Below are 19,493 nucleotides of genomic sequence, written 5' to 3'. Positions count from 1 at the left end.
GTACCCATCACATGTTTAGTAAGAAGGTTGAGTTGGGTCATTACTTGTGCCATATTTTCATCCCTTTCTTTGTCCTTCTCTTTTAACTCTTTATCCATAAAATATTCCACGCGAGGCCTATAGCTACCTCAGTGCCCCTTGTATCCCATCTTGGTTTTGTTTTGTTACTTGATCAAACAAAGTTGATGCAACACCATAAGATAACTTAACAAGAGACTGACCGGATACATTATCCACCACCATTTTGTTGAGTTAGTCTAATGCTAATAGAAAATTTGAAGAAGAATCTTCTCCGGGACCTCATGATTAGGCCATTGCATCAACTTATAATTAAAGCATTGCCATACTTCATACAATCGTTCACATTGAGTTGGCAAAAGTTGGTGATTTTATATCTAAGTTGTAACATCATGGATAGAGAAAAATACCAATCCAAGAAAGCTTCCGTAAGCTTGGATTATGAAGTGATAGAACCCATAGGCAAGGATCTCAACCATAATACCGCTTCTCCCATCAAAGATAATGGGAAAATATGTAATCGAATTGACTCTTGAGTGATGTAGGCTATATCAAAGGCTAAGCATACATCAATGAAAATTTTCAAGTGGAGGTTCACATCTTCATGGTCTTGGAATTCAAATAATCCCTTTATTTGAAGCAAATGAAGCATCATAGTAGTAACGTGAAATACTACATTCCCCTCAGTTGGTGGGATATGGATGGAACTAGCTCACTCCGCATCTCCAAGTTGGTTTATATCTTCTAGCCCATCAAATGAATGAGCATTGCTACCATGTTAGTTTATGGTATCGCATAAGATATTATTTTCCCCTAAGAAAACAAAAATAAAAAATAATGTAAACAAAAACACTATGAATAACCCATGTTCACTAACAACACTGCAATCGTGAAAACTATGTATCACACCCTGAAAACGGTGCCATTTTTTATAACACTCAACATATTCAATAAATTCGGTGCAAGGCAGACATTTTTAATATATACCCAATATGAGTCAAGGTCGAATCCTCTAGCAGTGTAAACTTAGCTTTCAAAGCTTACGTGTGTTGAGAGTTAACTATGTGTTAACCCGTAATACAATAATTAAATAATACATGAAAATAAATTTGGGGGTTTAATTTGGAACTTTGTTAAAAACTATCACAATAGACACAAATATGAGATCAAACAATTGATAAGTGTTACCAAATTGAGAAAGACCTTGAGGTTATGCTATCCTAGGTGGTATTCATGCATGGGTAATCAATAGTTAGTCTAAGTTTTATCTAAGAGTTTTAGATAAGACAAATTTAGGGTCTTAGTGTTAATCTTTCAATAAAACACCAAATTTCACTCATGTATTCTTATGAACACTTTATGAGTGTGACAAGTTTACCAACTCATTACCTCAAACAAGCATCCTTATTTCTAGGATGATGCTAAGAAAGAAGATAATTCTAGTTTTTGTTCACAATTATCTCACCCATATCCCTTTTTTAAGGATGATATGGGATCCAAGAGATTTAGGGTTTTCACTCTCAATTATCAATTCAAACATGAAGAGCAAAATCCATCATAATTAACTAATTAGTTGGACTAACAATCGACACCCACATATTATTCACCACCTAAACAAGCATAACCCCAACATATAAGTTTAGTTATTCATGAAATTGAAAATTCGCAATATATTCAAATTGGCATGCAATTCATTCATCATAAGGAAAATACGTATAAATCCAAACTTCAATTTTAATCTACAACCAAATGTCTCTTGGAATAAGACCAATAATTCTTCCCTTAATAAAAATTATTTTTCTCTCCAAAATTGGAAAACTACATCTGGAAGATATTGAGGGTTCATTCTTTTATATTTTGGGACTGAGCTCTGTAATTTCCAATTTTCCCTTAAAATCTATCCGTCCTATCACGATCACACTCCCTTAATTGCAGTCATAATTCAACAATTACATGGCATCATATTGCGATTGCCACCCCTGACTTTATGAACTAATCACAATCACGACCCTCAGGTTGCGATCAATTACCTGAGGGTCATCTCTTAGAGCTTATCTTTCAACTTTTATCAATCTTTTATCCATTTCCCTTTCTTTCTAGCTTCTTCTTAACTCCTTTTTATCATGCTTACATGTTGGATCATAAACACCAGAATTTAGTGCATTTTACATAGAACTAATCTCATACATTCAACTATTTCACTATTATGTGAGAGAAGTTAGATACAAATAAATGGAAAATTTACCACTCATTAAAGATTGATGGAGAAATACTGAGAAAAAAAGTAGGAATACATATGGTGTTTATTGACATTGAGAAGGGCCATAATAAAGTTTTGAGAGAAGTCCTTAGGAGGCTTCTAGGGCTAAAGGTGTATCAATACTACATTAAAGCTATAAAGCACATGTGATAGAGCTAAAATAAGGGTTAGAAGATTAGAGGAAACTTGGACCATTTCCATGTAAAAATGGGGTTGCACTAGGGATCAACTTTTAGTCCATTTTCCTTTTTATGGTGATGGGTGTATTAACATAAGTGATCAAAGATAAAGTGCCTCGGTGTATTTTATTTACAAATAATTTAGCATTGATTAATGAAATGCATAGTAGAGTGATGATAAGTTGGAGGTGTAGAGACAAACTCAGAAAGTTAAAGGATTTTTTAAGAAGGACCAAAATGGAATTAGATTTAATAAGAAGTTACAAAAAGAGGGCTTGCAAGTGAAGATGGATACACAGCTTTCCCTAATAGTTCTTATTCAAACATATTGATTCTATCATCCATAGTGGTAGGGCCATTATCAGTGATGTCACTCATTATATTGGTATAACATAGATGAAAAAGAGGCTTACCTTTAGAGTGTTGTGTGATAAAAAGATACCATTAAAACATCAGGTAAGTTTTATAGAGTGGTGATTTGAATGACATTTCTATATGGGTAAGTTTTATGGCATGCTGGTTAGACTGACATTATCGTATGGAGCAAAGTATTGACCACTTAAAAATTCTCATGATCAGAAGATGCAAAAGAGGATATTGATATAGATGTATGGACATACTAGGTGTGATAGAATAAAGAATGAGGCTATTTGAGATAAGGTAGAGTATCCTCTATGATGAAAAAGATGAGGAAAGTGAGATTGAGATGGGTTGAACATATAATGAGGAAAGTGAGATTGAGATGGTTTGAACATGTGATGAGGCGAGGTTCGAACACCCAATAAGGATATGTGAGAGGTTTGATATAGTTAGCCTAAAGAGAGGTATATGTAGGACAAAAAAGTATTAGAGAGAGGTAAACAGATAGGACATGATACATATTTAGGTTACCAATGATACGTCTTAGATAGAGGCATGCAGAGGATGTATATTTGAGTAGATGGTTACTTGGGTAGGAGTGTTAGCATGCACTAGTCGTAGTATGGCTGCATAGAATTTAGCGATATTTTTCTTCATCATCATTTATTGTATTTTAATTATCACACTATTTTATGGTTGATTATTGTTTTTATTGTAGATTCTTCATAGTCCCATATTGACATATTATCTTAAAAATATGCCTTTTTTGTACTAAATTTGCTACACTTGAGTGGAGAATCTTTCAGAAATAGCTTCTCTACCTCCCTAAGGTAGTGGTAAGGTTTGTGTCCACTGTATCCTTCTCAAACCTCATTTTTATGAGTTTTTTTATGTCAAGAATATTGAAACACCTAGACTTTGGACCCTTTACAAAACTTCATCATTCAATGTCACTAGTGTGGGTACGACTATTTGATTGAGTCATACCTGCTGATACGAGTCATATCTTCCTCCTCTTCCCCACTCATACCTTAACCAGCATGATAAGGTAGTACACTATGTCCTGTATGACATGGCCTCCCCTTAATCGTAACCAATGCATACGAGTCATACCCAACTCAATTGTATGGAGTGAATTCTAAACTCAAGTGGACTATTTTTTATATGAGTTGTGCATACGTTTAGGGTATGATTTGTACCCTTTGGATAAGAGTCAAGGATGTACAATCATACCCTTAATTGTATAGATGACCCAAAAGGAGCCAAGGATACGAGTAAGGATACCAGTCGTACCCCAGGTTACAACTACTTATGGAGTCGTATGGGGGAGTCATACCCTTGGATGGGGTCATTTTCCAGCTTTTACTTAAGGGCCTTATGGTCATTTTCCATGCCTAAAACCCTAAGTCCCTTTACTATAAATGGCATTGTAGTCTCCTAAGCCTTTATTTACAAGACGAAAACACTCCAAAATACTCTAAAAGTTTCTTGAAACAAGATTGGAGGATAGGGTTTGAAGGTTGCTCTTCAAGAGGCAAAGGTGAGTCAATATACTTGGTGAATCAAGTTTTTGAAGGCATGTATCTCTTCCCCTTATTAAATAACTCTAAACCCCATGTATTTCACACCTGAATTAGTAAGTGTACATGGTTGTTTAGAAATTAAATGAAAAGGGTTTTATTGCTAAATAATGAACAATGATGATTCCTACTTAGACTTATGTTTATTAATGTTATTAATGATGATTTGCATAGGTGGATGCTTGTTGTTTGTGGTTTAACATGGGGTTCATAAGTAACCCTAATCTGGATGAATTCTACTATAAAAATAACCTTGTTAAGGGTAAGCACATAAGGTGTTTATAGAAATATCTAAGTGAATTGTTTAGTAATAAGTTGGTGATGAGTTTAGCTAGGTAAATGGCCCATGCACATGAATTATTAATAAATATTATATTAGAGGTATTTGGAGCCATGTATTGTGTGATGATGACCTTATTGACTCAATTATTAATAAGGGGTTTAAGACCCTCCAAATAAAGATGAACAAGAAGTTTGTATCATACTAAAGTGTGATGAGAATGTTGTATAAGATTTCTAATGAAATGTGATATTTTTGAAGGTCATGATATCCATAACTTGAATTGTTTGATGAATTATATAAACGTGTTAGCCTATTGAAATTGTTCAACAATAGAGGCTCCCATGAAGACCATGTGGCCATGTATAGTGTTGAATTGGCTAAAATGGTTAAAGTCCTTAAATCTTGTATTTAATGTATGTTGATGCATGGGAAAAGTGTTAAAGTCCCAAATATCAACTAATGATAGTTGTTCTGGCTTGAGGTCGAAGCCCCTTGCCTTATATGATCACTTGAGATTAAAGTACCTTGCCTTATGAATGGATCGAGGTTGAAGTCCCTTGCTTAAGGTTAAAGTCCTTTGATTAAAGATATCTCTTGAGGTAAAAGTACCTCGCTGAAGGAAATAGGTTTTGGTTAGAGTCCAAGTAAGATTTGAGGTTAAAGTCCCTTGTCTAATGAGTGAGCATGAGTTTAAAGTCCCTTACCTAGATGATTGAGTATGTGGTTAGAGTCCCTTATTTGCATGAATGTGTTTGTGGTTAAATTCCTTGACTAATGGATGGATGTGCATTGTTAGAGTCCCATGTCTATTAATAATATGAATGTGGTTAAAGTACTTTATCTATTGAGAATGTTTGAAGCTATAAGTGTGAGGGGTCATAGTCCTCTACTTCATGAATGATTAATGAGTTCGTGAAGCATATTTATAAGACTTTTTCCTTTGTTTGGAATGTGATATACCCATATGTATGGATAAGTGTATGAATATGATAAAATGTGATTTATTGACTTATTGTTTATTAATGATGTTATCTTATCACTTATCCTTGATTTACATGCCAGCGCTCTAACCGCTAACTATTTCCAGATGCTATCCTCACGTGAAATATGGGTTGGAGTATCTTCTTCTCTGCCTGTGCAGTGAGTAGACGATCAAAGTGATTTGTGCATTGACTTTGGAGTGGTGAGCTTTCTTTTTTCAATATAATTCATCCTTGGTCTCCTATCTTTAGACTTAGTCTATTTTAGCTTAGTTATTTTAGCTTAGTTTGGCTATTGTTGGGGGATTGTCTTAACATATACATTTCTAAACTTTGGTTTATATAGAGGTATTGTGGATGACTGTGGACTTAGGAATACTGATTAGTTTGATTAATCCAATAAAGTTATTAATAATATTTAAGTTAGGACTTGTTCCCGCTATCTTATTATATGGTTGGATTTCATCCGACCCTTGTGACTTATATTGGTGATTAGGTTGGGTTATCAGAGAGATCTCCAGTTCATTTGAGCTTAAGGTGGCCATATGACATAGCCCAATTTTGGGGTGTGTCAAGTTGGTATCAGAGCCTAAGTTTATAGTTAGTTCAGTGTCCATAATATCACATCAAGCAAAGTCTCTTTTATGTGTGTGAAGCGCGCCATATATATAGAAGATGAGCTATAAGACACTTTAGGAAATGTTTCCCTTTCTTATGTTACAATCTCAAGATATAGAGTCTAAGGTCTTAGATTCCTCTGATTTCTATTTGCTATCTTTCAAATCATGTCTCAAACAAAATCTGAAGCTCAGGTAAATCCTTCTGCCCTGACTGAGGGCCCTATGGATGAAGATCGTCCAACTTTTGGAGTTTGAACTCGAGCTAGGGCTACAACATCCGACCATCTTTATGAGGTTCTATATTTCCCCACTAACCCTGACTATAAGAGTGATCCTTCTATTCTGTCACCTCAAAGGGATACTTTAAATGTGAAGGTACGTCACTCCATCAACCCTTACTCAATTAGTAGCCTCTCAATCAGAGCGTGGTGCTCTATCTACCATTTCTTTTGAGGCCATAAGAATTGGACAATTTATGAGGTTGAGCCCTTCTATGTTCTTCGGTATAAAGTTTAAGGAATATCCTCAATGCTTCATTGATGAAATGAAGAAGATCTTCCAAATCATGCATGTTTCAAAGGTCGAGGCCATTGAATTTTCTTCTTACCAATTAAAAGATGTAGCGTACCAATGGTATGAGGGTTGAAAGTTATGTAGAGGTGTTGATGTTAGTCCCATCATCTGGGAGGATTCCTCTGAGGATTTCTTAGACAGATTTTTTCCTTAAGAGCTGAGGGAGGCAAAGGCGGAAGAGTTTGTAAACTTTAAGCAAGGAAGGATGTCTATTCAAATGTATTCCTTGAAATTCCATCAATTGTCAAAGTATGCTCCTGAGATGGTTTCTAGCATGAGGGATAGAATGCATAAGTTTGTCTTGGGATTGTCACATGAGTTAGTCCTTGAGAGAAAGGAGGCCTTGTTAATTGAGGACATGGATATTTCTAGGTTGATTGTGTATTTACAACAAGTGAAAGAAGATTAAAAAAGCAAGTTGAGTTTGGTGAGATGCAAAGGAAGAAATTTAGGCCTTCTGAGAGTAGTGCTAGAGCTGGCGAGAAGTGGCCATGAAAGAAGTAAAAGAGTTTAAGTTCATTCTCCTCAGCAAGTGTTCGATCTCCTTACCCAAAGTTTTTGGGTGGTCACCAATCTCAGTTTAGTGGTAGATCCCAAGCACATGGTGCCCAACTTCAGGCTAGCAGTGCCAAGTCATCTCTACCCCACCCTTCTTACAGCTACTGTGGTCAGAGTCACCATGGTCAGTCTGAGAAGAGGAGAAACAAATATTTTCATTATGGTTAGATTGGGAATATACAACATAAGTGTCCTATTCTAGCAGCTTCTTAGGCCAACAGAGCCTCCATTGCAAATCCATCTACTCCCACACCAAAGGGTGCTGTGTCTACTGGTGCTTCAGGTTTTGGCACTAGCACTGGCTGAATAAGCTTATATGCACTTGCTACTTGCCATGATTCTGAGGCATCTCCTGATGTTGTCATGGGTATATTGGGACTTTTCTCCCATGATGTGTATTATTTTCTTGATCCAGGGTCTCTTTATTATGTAACCCTTATATGGTTGTGCATCTTGATTGTAGTATCGAGAGTCTGTCTGTTTCCTTTTCTATTTCTAACCTGGTGGGAGACTTTATGGTTGTTACAAAAGTCTATAGGGTGTGTGTGATATCTGTTGGTGGTAGAGATACTCTTGTACACTTGATAGAGTTGGACATGGTTGATTTTGATGATATTTTGGGAATGGATTGGTTGTATTTGTATTATGCTTCTTTAGATTATCAAACCCGTAGGGTCATGTTCCAATTCCCTAACGAGCCGATCATTGTATGGGAAGGTGGTTCCTTAGTGCCTAAGAAAAGGTTTATTTCATATCTCAAGGTCCAAAAGTTGATTTTTAAAGGGGTGTTTGTGTCATTTGGTCTAAATTAAAGATTCTAACTTAGAAGATCTTTCTCTCGATTCTATTCTATAGTTAATGATTTTCTTGATGATCTTTCTGGTGTTCCTCCTGATAGGGAAATTAATTTTGGGATTGACCTTGTTTTGGACACTCATTCTATCTCTATTCCACCTTATAGAATGGCTTCGATAGAGTTGAGAGAACTTAAGGAGAAATTGAAAGGCCTCTTAGATAAAGGTTTCATCCATTATAGTATGTCCCCATGGGGTGCTTCCATGTTGTTCGTGCACAAGAAGAATGGTTTTCTTCATATATGCATTGATTATCGTCAGTTGAACAAAGAGACCGTAAAGAATAAATATTCTCTTTCTAGGATTGATGATTTGTTTGATCAACTTTAGGGTGAGAAGTGTTTCTCTAAGATCAATCTTAGATCGGGTTATCATCAGCTTAAGATTAGGGATGCAGATATCCCTAAGACTGTCTTTAAAACCTGATATTGTCACTATGAGTTTCTTGTCATGTCTTTTAGATTTACCAATGCCCCAACAACATTCATGGACTTGATAAATAGGGTCTTCCATCCATTCTTGGACATGTTTGTCATTGTCTTCAATGATGATATCTTAGTGTATTCTAAGAATGAAGCGGATCATGTAGATCACCCCCATGCCATTTTGCAAACTTTGAAAGATCATCTTTTATTTGCCAAGTTCTCCAAGTGTGAGTTTTGGTTAAAAGTCGTATCTTTCCTTGGTAATGTCATCTCTAATGGATGGATTATGGTAGATCCCTAAAAGGTTACAATGGTTAAGAAGTGGCCTAGACCTATGACTCCATTTGATATTCAGAGCTTTTTGGGTCTAGCCGATTATTATAGAAGGTTTGTGGAGAGTTTTTCCATTATAGCTTCCCCGTTGACCAAGTTTACCCAAAAGAGGGTTATGTTCTTGTGGTCCGAAGCGTGTAAGGGTAGTTTTGAGAATTTGAAAGACCAATTGACTTCGGCTTCAGTTTTGACCTTGCATAAGGGTAGAGATAGTTTTGTGGTTTATTGTGATGCTTTCAGTGTCGGTCTCTATTGTATGTTGATGCAATATGGTAGGGTGGTGACCTATGCTTCTAGGAAATTTAAGGTTCATGAGAAAAACTACCCTACTCATGACTTAGAGTTATTAGCCGTGGTCTTTGCATTAAATATTTGGCGATATTATGTTTATGGTGTCCATGTTGATATCTTTTCCGACCATAATCTCTAGCAAATAAGGTGGCTTGAGCTATTAAAAGACTATGATATGAGTCTTCATTATCATCCCAATAAAGTGAATGTGGTCGCCGATGCTCTTAGTAGATTGTCCATAGGGAGTTTGGCCTATGTAGATGAGGATAAGCAGGAATTGGTGAAATACATTCGTTGTTTGTCTAATCTTGGAGTTTTTCTTTTGGACTTCGATGATAAGTGTTTGTGCATCTGGTATCTCAATCATCTCTTATTGTTGAGATAAAGAAAAAGAAAATATTGGACCCCAACTTGATAAAGATTAAGAGTAATGTGGGTCAACACAATGTTGTGGACTTTGCAATTGGGAGTGATAATGTCTTGAGATACCAAGGTAGGTTATGTATTTCCAATCTCGATAGATTGAGGGAAAAGGTCATGGATGAGGCTCATGAATCTTGTTATGCTATTCATCTCGGTTCCACTAAGATATATCATGATGTTAGGGAGTTTTATTGGTGGAATAATACGAAGAGGGATGTGGAACAAGTGAAAGTTGAGCACATGATGCCCGGGAGCTTGTATCAAGAGGTCCCATTACCCGAATGGAAGTGGAAGGCAATTAATATGGATTTCAATATCGGTCTTCCTATATCCCAGAATTGATGTGATTCCATTTGGGTTATTATTGATTGAATGACCCAGTCCACTCACTTTTTATCCGTGAGGATGAATTTCTTGATGAAGGATTATGCTAAGTTGTATCTTGTGAAGATTTTGCAGTTGCACAGTGCTTCGGTCTCTATTATTTTGGATCATATTCCACCATTTTCATCCCACTTTTGGATGTTGTTCTAAAAGGGTTTGGGTACTAGAGTGTGCCATAGTACTGCTTTCCACCCACAAATGGATGGGCAACCGGAAACGACCATCCAAACTTTGGAGGATATGTTGCGAGTTTGTGTGATTGACTATGGTGGTAGTTGGTATGACCACTTACTTTTGATTGAGTTCGTCTATAATAATAGTTACCAATCTAGTATTGGCATGGTACCTTTTGAGGCATTGTATGGTAGAAGATGTCAATCTCTTATTAGGTAGTACGAGGTTGGCGAGGGTAAGTTGCTTGGCCCCGATCTAGTTCATCAAGCCTTAGAGAAGGTGAAGATGATACATGATAGGTTGAAAACCTCTCAAAGTCTCCAACAGTCCTATGCAGATTTAAGGCATAGGGAATTGAGTTTAGTGTGGCCGATTGGGTGTTCTTGAAAGTGTCTCCCATGAAGAGAGTGATGCATTTTGGCAAAAAGGGGAAGCTTAGTCCTCGGTATGTTTGTCCGTACTTGATTGTGAAGAGGGTTAGACATGTTTCCTATGAGTTAGAGTTTTCTTCTAGTATGAAGTCCATTCACCTAGTTTTCCATATGTCCATATTGCAGAGATGTATGGGTGACCCTTCATTGGTTGTTTCTTTGGAAAATGTCAGAATTTTAGACTCATTATCCTATGAGGAGATCCCGGTGAAGATCTTAGATCATTAAGTTTACCGGTTGAAAACAAACAAAGTGGCTTCAGTGAAGGTTCTATGGAGAAATCAAAAGTTTGAGAAAGCTACTTAGGAGGCGAAAGAGGACGTGAAGTCCAAGTATCTGCATTTGTTTCCCCTTTTGAAAACTTATGATAGAGGTATGTGTTAATCCCTTTGCCTTGAGTTATGTATCATTGGATAATGGGATAAAGCCCCCAAGGTTGAATTTATTGTGTCTTGTTAGACCATGGGTTCAAGTCCTTAATGCATTGAAATTATGTATATCTTATTATGATGGTTTACGTCCCTAGTACTTGAATTGATTCATGTCTTTGATAGACAATGGGTTAAAGTCCCTAATGCTTCGAGTTGCTTTATATCTTTGAAAGTCGATGGTTTGAAGTCTCTAAGTTATGTAATGAGTAAGTGTTTTGATAAGTTATGGGTTTGAGTCCCAAAGTCAATGAAATGAATGAGTTCATATTGAGCAGGATGTGTGTTATATCCTTGCTAAATGCATACTTTAACATTGTGTAAAGGTTGATTTGATGCGTATTGATGTATTGACTTGTGTTTATTCTTTCCTTATCCCTCTTCCTTATTTGCGGATGAATGATCTAAGTGGGGGAGAATTGGAACAACTAGACTTTGGACCCTTTACAAAATTTCATCATTAAATGTCACTGGGATGGGTACGACTAGGTTATTTAGTCATACCATTGGATACGTGTCATATGTACCTTGACCAGAATGATAGGGTAGTACACTATATCCTATAAGGCATGGCTCCCCCTTGGTTGTAACTAGTGCATATGAGTCGTACCCAACTCAATCGTATGGAGTAAAGTCTAAACTCAAGTGGACTATTTTTTATACGAGTTTTGCATATGATTAGGGCATGAGTCGTACCCTTTGGATATGACTAATGGGTGTCCTCATACCCTTAACAGTATAGATGATCTATGAGGAGCCTAGGGTATGAGTAAGGGTACCACTTGTACCCTAGGGTATGACTACTTCAGGAGTCATATGGGGGAGTCGTACCCCTGGATGGGGTCATTTTCTAGTTTTTAACTAAGGGACTTATGGTCATTTCCCATGCCTAAAAACTTATGTCCCTTCACTATATAAGGCATTGCAGCCTCCTAAGTCCTCATTTATAAGACTAAAACACTTTAAAAGTTTCTGGAAATAAGGTTGGAGGCTAGGGTTTGGAGGGTGATCTTCAAGAGGCAAAGGGGAGTTAATATTCTTGGTGATTCAAGTTGTTAAAGGCATGTATCTCTTCCCCTTCTTAAATAACTATAAAACCCATGTATTTCACACTTGAATTAGTAAGTGTACATGGTGATTTTGAAATCAAATGAAAAGCGTTTTGTTGCTAAACGATGAACAATGGTGATTCCTAGTTAGACATGTGTTTATTCATGTTATTGATAATGATTTGAATATGTGGATGCCCGTTGTATGTAGTCTAACATATGGTTCATGAGTAATGCTGATATAAATAAATTCTACGATGAAAATAACCTTGTTAAAGGTAAGCACATAAGGTGTTTGTGAAAATGTCTAAGTGAATTATTTAGTAATATGTTGGTAATGACCTAGGGAAATAGAACAATGAGCATGAATGATTGATAAGTCTTATGTTAAAGGTATTAGGAGCCATGTATTGTGTGATGATGACCTTATTAAGTCAATCATTAATAAGGGGTTTAAGGCCTTCCATATAAAGATGAACTTAAAGTTTGTATCGTACTAAAGTATGATGAGAATGTGGTATAAGAGTGCTAATGAAATGTGAATAGTTTGTGAAGGTCATGATGTCCATAACATGAATTGATGATGAATTAAATGAAGGGGTTGTCCTATTAAAATGGTTGAGCAATGAAGGCTCCCATGAGGACCATGTTGTCATGTATAGTGTTGAATTGGATAAAATGGTTAAAGTTCTTAAATATTGTATTGAACGTATGTTGATGCATGGTCAAAGGGTTAAAGTCCCAAATGTCAACTAATGATAGTTGTGATGGCTTGAGGTCGAAGCTTCTTACCTTATGTGATGGCTTGATGTTAAAGTCCCTTGCCTTATGAATGACTCAAGGTTGAACTCCCTTGCCAATGATATTGCTAGAGGTTAAAGCCTCTTGCTTAAAGTGATCTCTTGAGTTCAAAGTACCTCGCCAAAGGAAATGACTTGTGGTTACAGTCCAAGTGAGAAATGAGGTTAGAGTACCTTATCTAATGAGCAAGCATGAGGTTAGATTCCCTTGGCTAGATGATTGTGTATGTGGTTATAGTTCCTTGCTTGCATGGATATGTATGTGGTTAAAGTCCTTGACTAATGGATAAGTGCGCACGGTTAGATTCCCATGTCTAATGATAATGTGAATGTGGTTAGAGTCATTTGTCTTTTGGGAATGTTTGAAGCTATAAGTGTGGGTGCTTGAAATATGTTGATAAGACGTTCCTTTGTTTGGCATGTGATATACCTATATGTATGGATAGTGTATGAACGTGATAAAATGTGATATATTGACTTGTTGTTGATTCATGATATTATCTTATCACTTATCCTTGAGTAACATGCCATCGCTCTAACCGCTAACCATCTCCGGACACTATGTCCCCACGCGACATGGGCGTCGGAGCATCTTCTTCTCTTCCTGCATAATGAGTAGACGATCAAAAAGGTTCGTGCATTAACTTTGGAGTGGTAAGCTTTCTTTCTTCGGAAGACATTCATCCTTGGTCTCCTATCTTTAGACTTAGCCTATTTTAGCTTTGTTTGGCTATTGTCGTGGGCTTGTTCCGACATATGCATTTCTAAACATTGATTTGTATAGAGGTATTGTGGATGACTGTGGACTTGGGCATATTGATTAGTTTGGTGAATCCAGTGAAGTGATTACTCAAATTTAAGTTATGGCTTGTTCCCACTATCTTATTATATGGTCGGATTTTATCTGACCCTTGTGACCTATATTGGTGATTAGGTTGGGTTATCAGGGCGACCTACGGTTCATGTGAGTTTGAGGTGCCCATACGACATTGCCCAGTTTCGGGGTGTGTCAAATATTGACCAATTTCATATACAATATTAAAAAGTGTTGTTCAACGGTCATTTCGTAAGGCTAAATAATTAGAGACTTAAAAGCCAACAATGCAATATAGTTAAAAGTTGAAATAGTAAAGTAGCCTTGTTAAAATTAAATGATTATTTTTCTCTTTCAAACAAACACTATTCTTTTGTGTAAAAGTATAAATATACATTTAAAATAAGACCAAAAAATAAATAAAAATAAAAATAATGAAAATAAAAATATGGAAAATACTTGAGATGACCAACAATTACTACTAATTTTTTTAGAATACTGAAAGGTATGTCAAAGGTCAGATATAGTGAAAAGACATTCAAGAATAGTTTAGTATGCATACTCATGTTTATAAACAACTTTGAAGAGATTCTAGTTCACAAATTAAATGAATGTTGTTGAATCTTTACTAGGAATTTAATACTCCTCATTTTTTTATTTAATTTTTATTTTTACTTGTCATATTTTATATATATAAAAAAATAATAATTTCTCCTATATTTTACCCTTAGAATTAATTACTTATTCTTCGAATCATTTTCTAATACCTATTAGAAAGAAACAATTAATAGGATAATATGATAGAATTACTATATCAATTATTGTTTTCTTGATAAGTGTCCTACGTAAAAAAATGACAAGTAAAGAAAACGGATGGAGTAACAAATTTACCTTCATCAAAGGACTTTTGGTTTGGGACTCAATCAAGGACCATTAATTAATTTTTTTTAAGTGCATCGTTTAAGAATCAGTAATTGGTTAGATTGTATTTTGTCAAGGTAATTGTCATTATAGCCATTATTTATACTTCCTCCGTTCATATTTACTTTTTCACTTTTCTATTTTGGGATCTCCAACAATAATTATTCAGTTTATAAAATCAACGAAAAATTTACCTATTCTACCCATTTTATCCTTAGCATTATACAATTCATTATCTAAAATATTTTCAAGGAATTAAATATATTATATTAAAAGGGTAATATGATAAAATTATACCTAGCATTTACCGTTTCTTACATTATTTTGGTGCCTATAAGAAAGTGGACTAGTAAAGATGAACGAATGGAGTGTTTAACAATATTCTAATTAATAGCCAATTTATTTTTTTGTGCACGAAGTGTGTCTTGAGGATTGATCTATGATCATATATTTGAGTTGTGAAAACAAAGATTATATATCTGTGAATGTTAAAATAATGAATAGAGAACTTTTTTGTTTTGTTGTGAATGTTGCTATTCTGCTCAAGCCGTACTAAGGAAAAGTACGGGGCGTATTTGAACGCTAATATGAGAATGTGAAAAGTTATTATAATTTTATACTTCCCCCGTCACATATTAGTTGGTTATTTTTATTACACACATGTTAAGAAATTACAAATAAGAAGGTAATTTTACCAATTCACCCATTAAAAAATTATAATGACCCTGTAGGCCATTTTCGGTATTTTCATACTTTTTCTGCATTTAGAGAGTTCGCATAGCTATCCGAAGTCATTTAAAACTTTCTGGGACAAACATTTTGATTACTGGGTAGTTCACTTAGTTTTTAGAGTCATTTTTCTATTTTTGAGCTTTTTGTCACGGCCAGTTTCCCAGGCCATGATGATGCCTACTATAACCCTCCAGTAGGTAATGCAATCTCATTGTCCAGAACTACTAGTAATGGACTACCGAAAGAATAAAGGAAGAAATGAGGAATAGATGTAAGAAAAGACTAACATACACAAGATAATCCAAAACCCAGGTGGAATCAATACAAGGGCCTCTAACATAATAAGAATACAAGTAAGGTACTAAATAAATATACATACTACCATCTGTTAATACAACGTAGAGATTAGTATAGTAAATAAGAGGGAGGAAAGTAATATTCCAAACATTAGGAGCTCACATTATGCCTCCGAACCATAGCTGCTCTGACAATGCACACAATAATGGTGATAGCCTGTACTATGATCTAAAGGCTGCAGAAGTGTGGTATGAGTATCAAACATATGCTACTCAGTAGACAACTACTGACTAAACTCCAAAGATAATGCAAATATATATATAACATATAAACATAAATGGAAGCTACAACCCAGATGTCCAGCAATCACATAATAAAGTTAGTGAGATAATAAGGATACTATCCTACTCATAACCAAGAACCTAGCATAATAAGGTTAAAGAAGCATTAAAGACAAGCTATCTTATTCCATCCATACTTAAGAACCTCAACACTATACAGTATATCACTGGTTAATATACAAAATAAGGGCGAAAGGAAGATATATATAAGTATACAAGGCCAAGGAATGAATATACAATCTGAATAAATAAATGGAAGGAAAATATGGTAACACATAGTTTCACACACACACATATACACACACACATATATAAACAACATCAACTGGAGGTACAACCTAAATAAATAGTTTAGCATTTTAAGACTTCTTAATCATAGTAGAAACTAGTGCTAACATACTCAGGATTCTAATCCATACGCTTAATATGAGATAATCATGCGTAATAATATAACCATAAGATAAAAGAGCTAGAATCATTCCTCGAATCTCAATACTGAATCATTAATCAAGCTGCCACAAACTATCCATAGTAATTTTCATAACAATAATAACAACAACAATAATAGCAATAGGAGTATGTTAAGGATTACAACTCCTTCCCTATCCTTTCAACAATAGTAATTTATTTTTTGACAAAAGAATTTAATTCTCTAGTCAAAGTTTTAGTTAAATTTAGTCAAAATTTCCATATTAAGCTCTTAAAACTCTATGTCAAGGATTACAACTCTTTCCCTATCCTTACAATCAAGTGAATCTTAATTCGAGGACAAATGAACCCAAGAGGGAGTATTGTAACACCCCAAAAATCCAAGCCAACATATGAGTCATGCTTCAAGTACATGCAAAATAAAAAATTTTGTTTTGATAGTTTGATAAGTGATTTAGGCATATATTAAGGACACAAATAACTCCTAACTTATAAACAAGTCAAAATATTCATTACCAATTGAATTCTTGTGAAGAATATTGCTATAATCAACTTCAAATGAGTATAACTTATATATTACTAGGATTATTTAAGCTCAAGACCCACCAAAAGATAGATAAATTGAATTAGCTTTCCAACACATCTAGTTTCACCTTAATCCTATGTTAGACTAAGAAGTTATGGCCAATTTATTGAAGAACAGTTAAAGTTGCCAGTGATGACAACTCATCGTCAGGCCACTCTGAGTCGTAGGGTGACTAGTCGTAACAGTAGTGAGGATAAAAATTTGAGTCCCAAATGATCAATAAGGCCATAATTCATCCCCATAACCTATGGGTCATCACTAAATTTGTCGGGACTAATACCAACAACTTTTTAGACAATTTTAAAAGGGTTGTTTGGTTTTTTCAATCTTTTAACCCCAAAACTATATTATTTCATCTGTTATAAGAGGTACAATTCTATTTAACTACCCCAAGTCCATCATTATTTTCACCAATCTTATTCTAAGTTAGAAAATTAGTCAATCTCAAGCAAGCCTAAGCCTAAGATTTTTCTCAAAGCCAGATTCTCAAGGCTTTAGTCCAAGATTTCATTAGTCCAGGTATGTGGGTGTTTAATAAGGGATTCCTTTCACCCTTATTCCCCAAATATAGTTTGAAAATATGAATTTCAATTATGATTTCTATGATTCCATTAGAAAAATGGAAACTAACAATGTCTTTGAACAAAATGCCATAACTTTTGCCATGACATCAGATTAAGGCGAGACTTATGGCATTGAAAAGCTAATTTAATAGCCTATCCTTTGAAGGACCTACATCTTGAAAACTTAGGGTATTACAATATCTCCCCCTTGGGATTATTCATCCTTGAATTAAATAGGCTAAGATGGGAGGCTAGGGAAACGTTAGGATCTTACACTGAATACTTAAAAACTGAATCGTGAACCAATATCTAAACTTATGACTGATGCATGAACTAAATTGAACCCATAAATTCCTTCTATGACATAAATATGGATAGATGATTGAGGTATAAATGACAAAATTAATTAATTTAGGGGAACTATTACCTCAAGCTAGAACTAAATTTGAAGAGAAAAGGCGGGGGCACTTGGTCATCATGTTTGCTTCAACTTACCAAGTAGCTCCCCCAACTGATTGACTTCTTCATAAAATATTTACTAAAGCGACCTCTTTATTCCCCATCCTATGAATCTGACTATCAAGGATATCAACTGAGACCTCTTCATAACAGAGGCTCTTTCCATGCCTATCCTTTCTACAAGGACTACTGAAGTTGGATCGCCAATGCATTTGTTTAACAAGGAAACATTAAACATTGGGTGCACTGATGCTAACTCTACAAGCATATCCAACTCATAGGCTACCTTCTAAATCAACTCAAGATCTTATAATGACCAACATAACAAGGAATAAGCTTCCCTTTCTTATCAAACTGCTTTACACCTTTTATGGGTGAGGTTTTAAAGTAAATAAAATTACAAAGTCAAGCTCCCTTCTCCTTACGTTTGCATAGGATTTCTAATGGCTTTGAGCCAATTTCAGCCTTTTTTTCTAATTACCTAAACATTCTTCATCGCTGCATGTACTTAATCTGGCCCTATCAACATAGCTTCGCCAACCTCAAACCAACCAATAAAAGATCTACACCTCCTACAATAAAGCACTTCAAACAGAGACATCTGAGTGTTGGTGTGATAGCTGCTATTGTAAGAAAAATCAATTAAAGGAAAATAATTATCCCAACTACCCTTTAAATTGATTACACAAGTTCTCAACATATCCTCTAAAGTCTGAATGGTGCTCTCTACCTGACCATCTGTCTATGGGTGAAAGGTTTTACTAAGATAAACTTGGGTACCAAGACCATTTTAAAAAGTCTTCCAAAAATGAGAGGTAAACTTGGTACCTCTATCAGAAATAATGTTCAAAGGACTCCATATATAATGCCCTAGGTTTTTGGTCCTTTAAAATTCCTAAAATTCTACACTCACTGCTGATGTGCTATTGAAATATAACATTTTTTATGCTTGAAAATGAAAAGAATATACAAGTTTCTGAGTTTTTTTGCTAGTTATGATGTGTTTTGGGTTTGTTTTGCAGAAAATCATATTTTGGATGCTATGTTTATAAAATAGATGAAAAGGGTGTTTTTGGCTACTTTTTAGAGAAATTATGGATGTCTGGGACACTTTTTGGCTTATTCTTGATTAAAGAAAGTTTGGGAATTGAGGAAAAGCTGAAAAAATGACTCTCGACACTTAATAAGTCAACATATGGCGTACAAGTAGGACATGTGGACTGCAAGTGGGCAAAGCATGTACCAGAAGCCCAAAATTCGGAGAGCTGACCTATAGGATTTTTGGTCCTGGAACTTATGCCCAGTACTTGTGCCCACCCTACAGGCTGGAAGTTATACCTATGCCCAG

General features: G+C 35.3%; 1 non-coding gene across 1 annotated transcript; it reads left to right on the top strand.

Moving 5' to 3' along the window:
• The first annotated feature begins 297 nt into the window (after positions 1–297).
• On the top strand, positions 298–402 carry LOC124889093. Its single transcript, XR_007047710.1, has one exon. It is a non-coding gene; the product is annotated as a small nucleolar RNA R71 (small nucleolar RNA).
• Positions 403–19,493: the final 19,091 nt, after the last annotated feature.

Source organism: Capsicum annuum, chromosome 11, assembly GCF_002878395.1.
Source record: "Capsicum annuum cultivar UCD-10X-F1 chromosome 11, UCD10Xv1.1, whole genome shotgun sequence".
NCBI lineage: Eukaryota > Viridiplantae > Streptophyta > Magnoliopsida > Solanales > Solanaceae > Capsicum > Capsicum annuum.
This window is presented reverse-complemented; position numbering and strand designations above follow the sequence as displayed.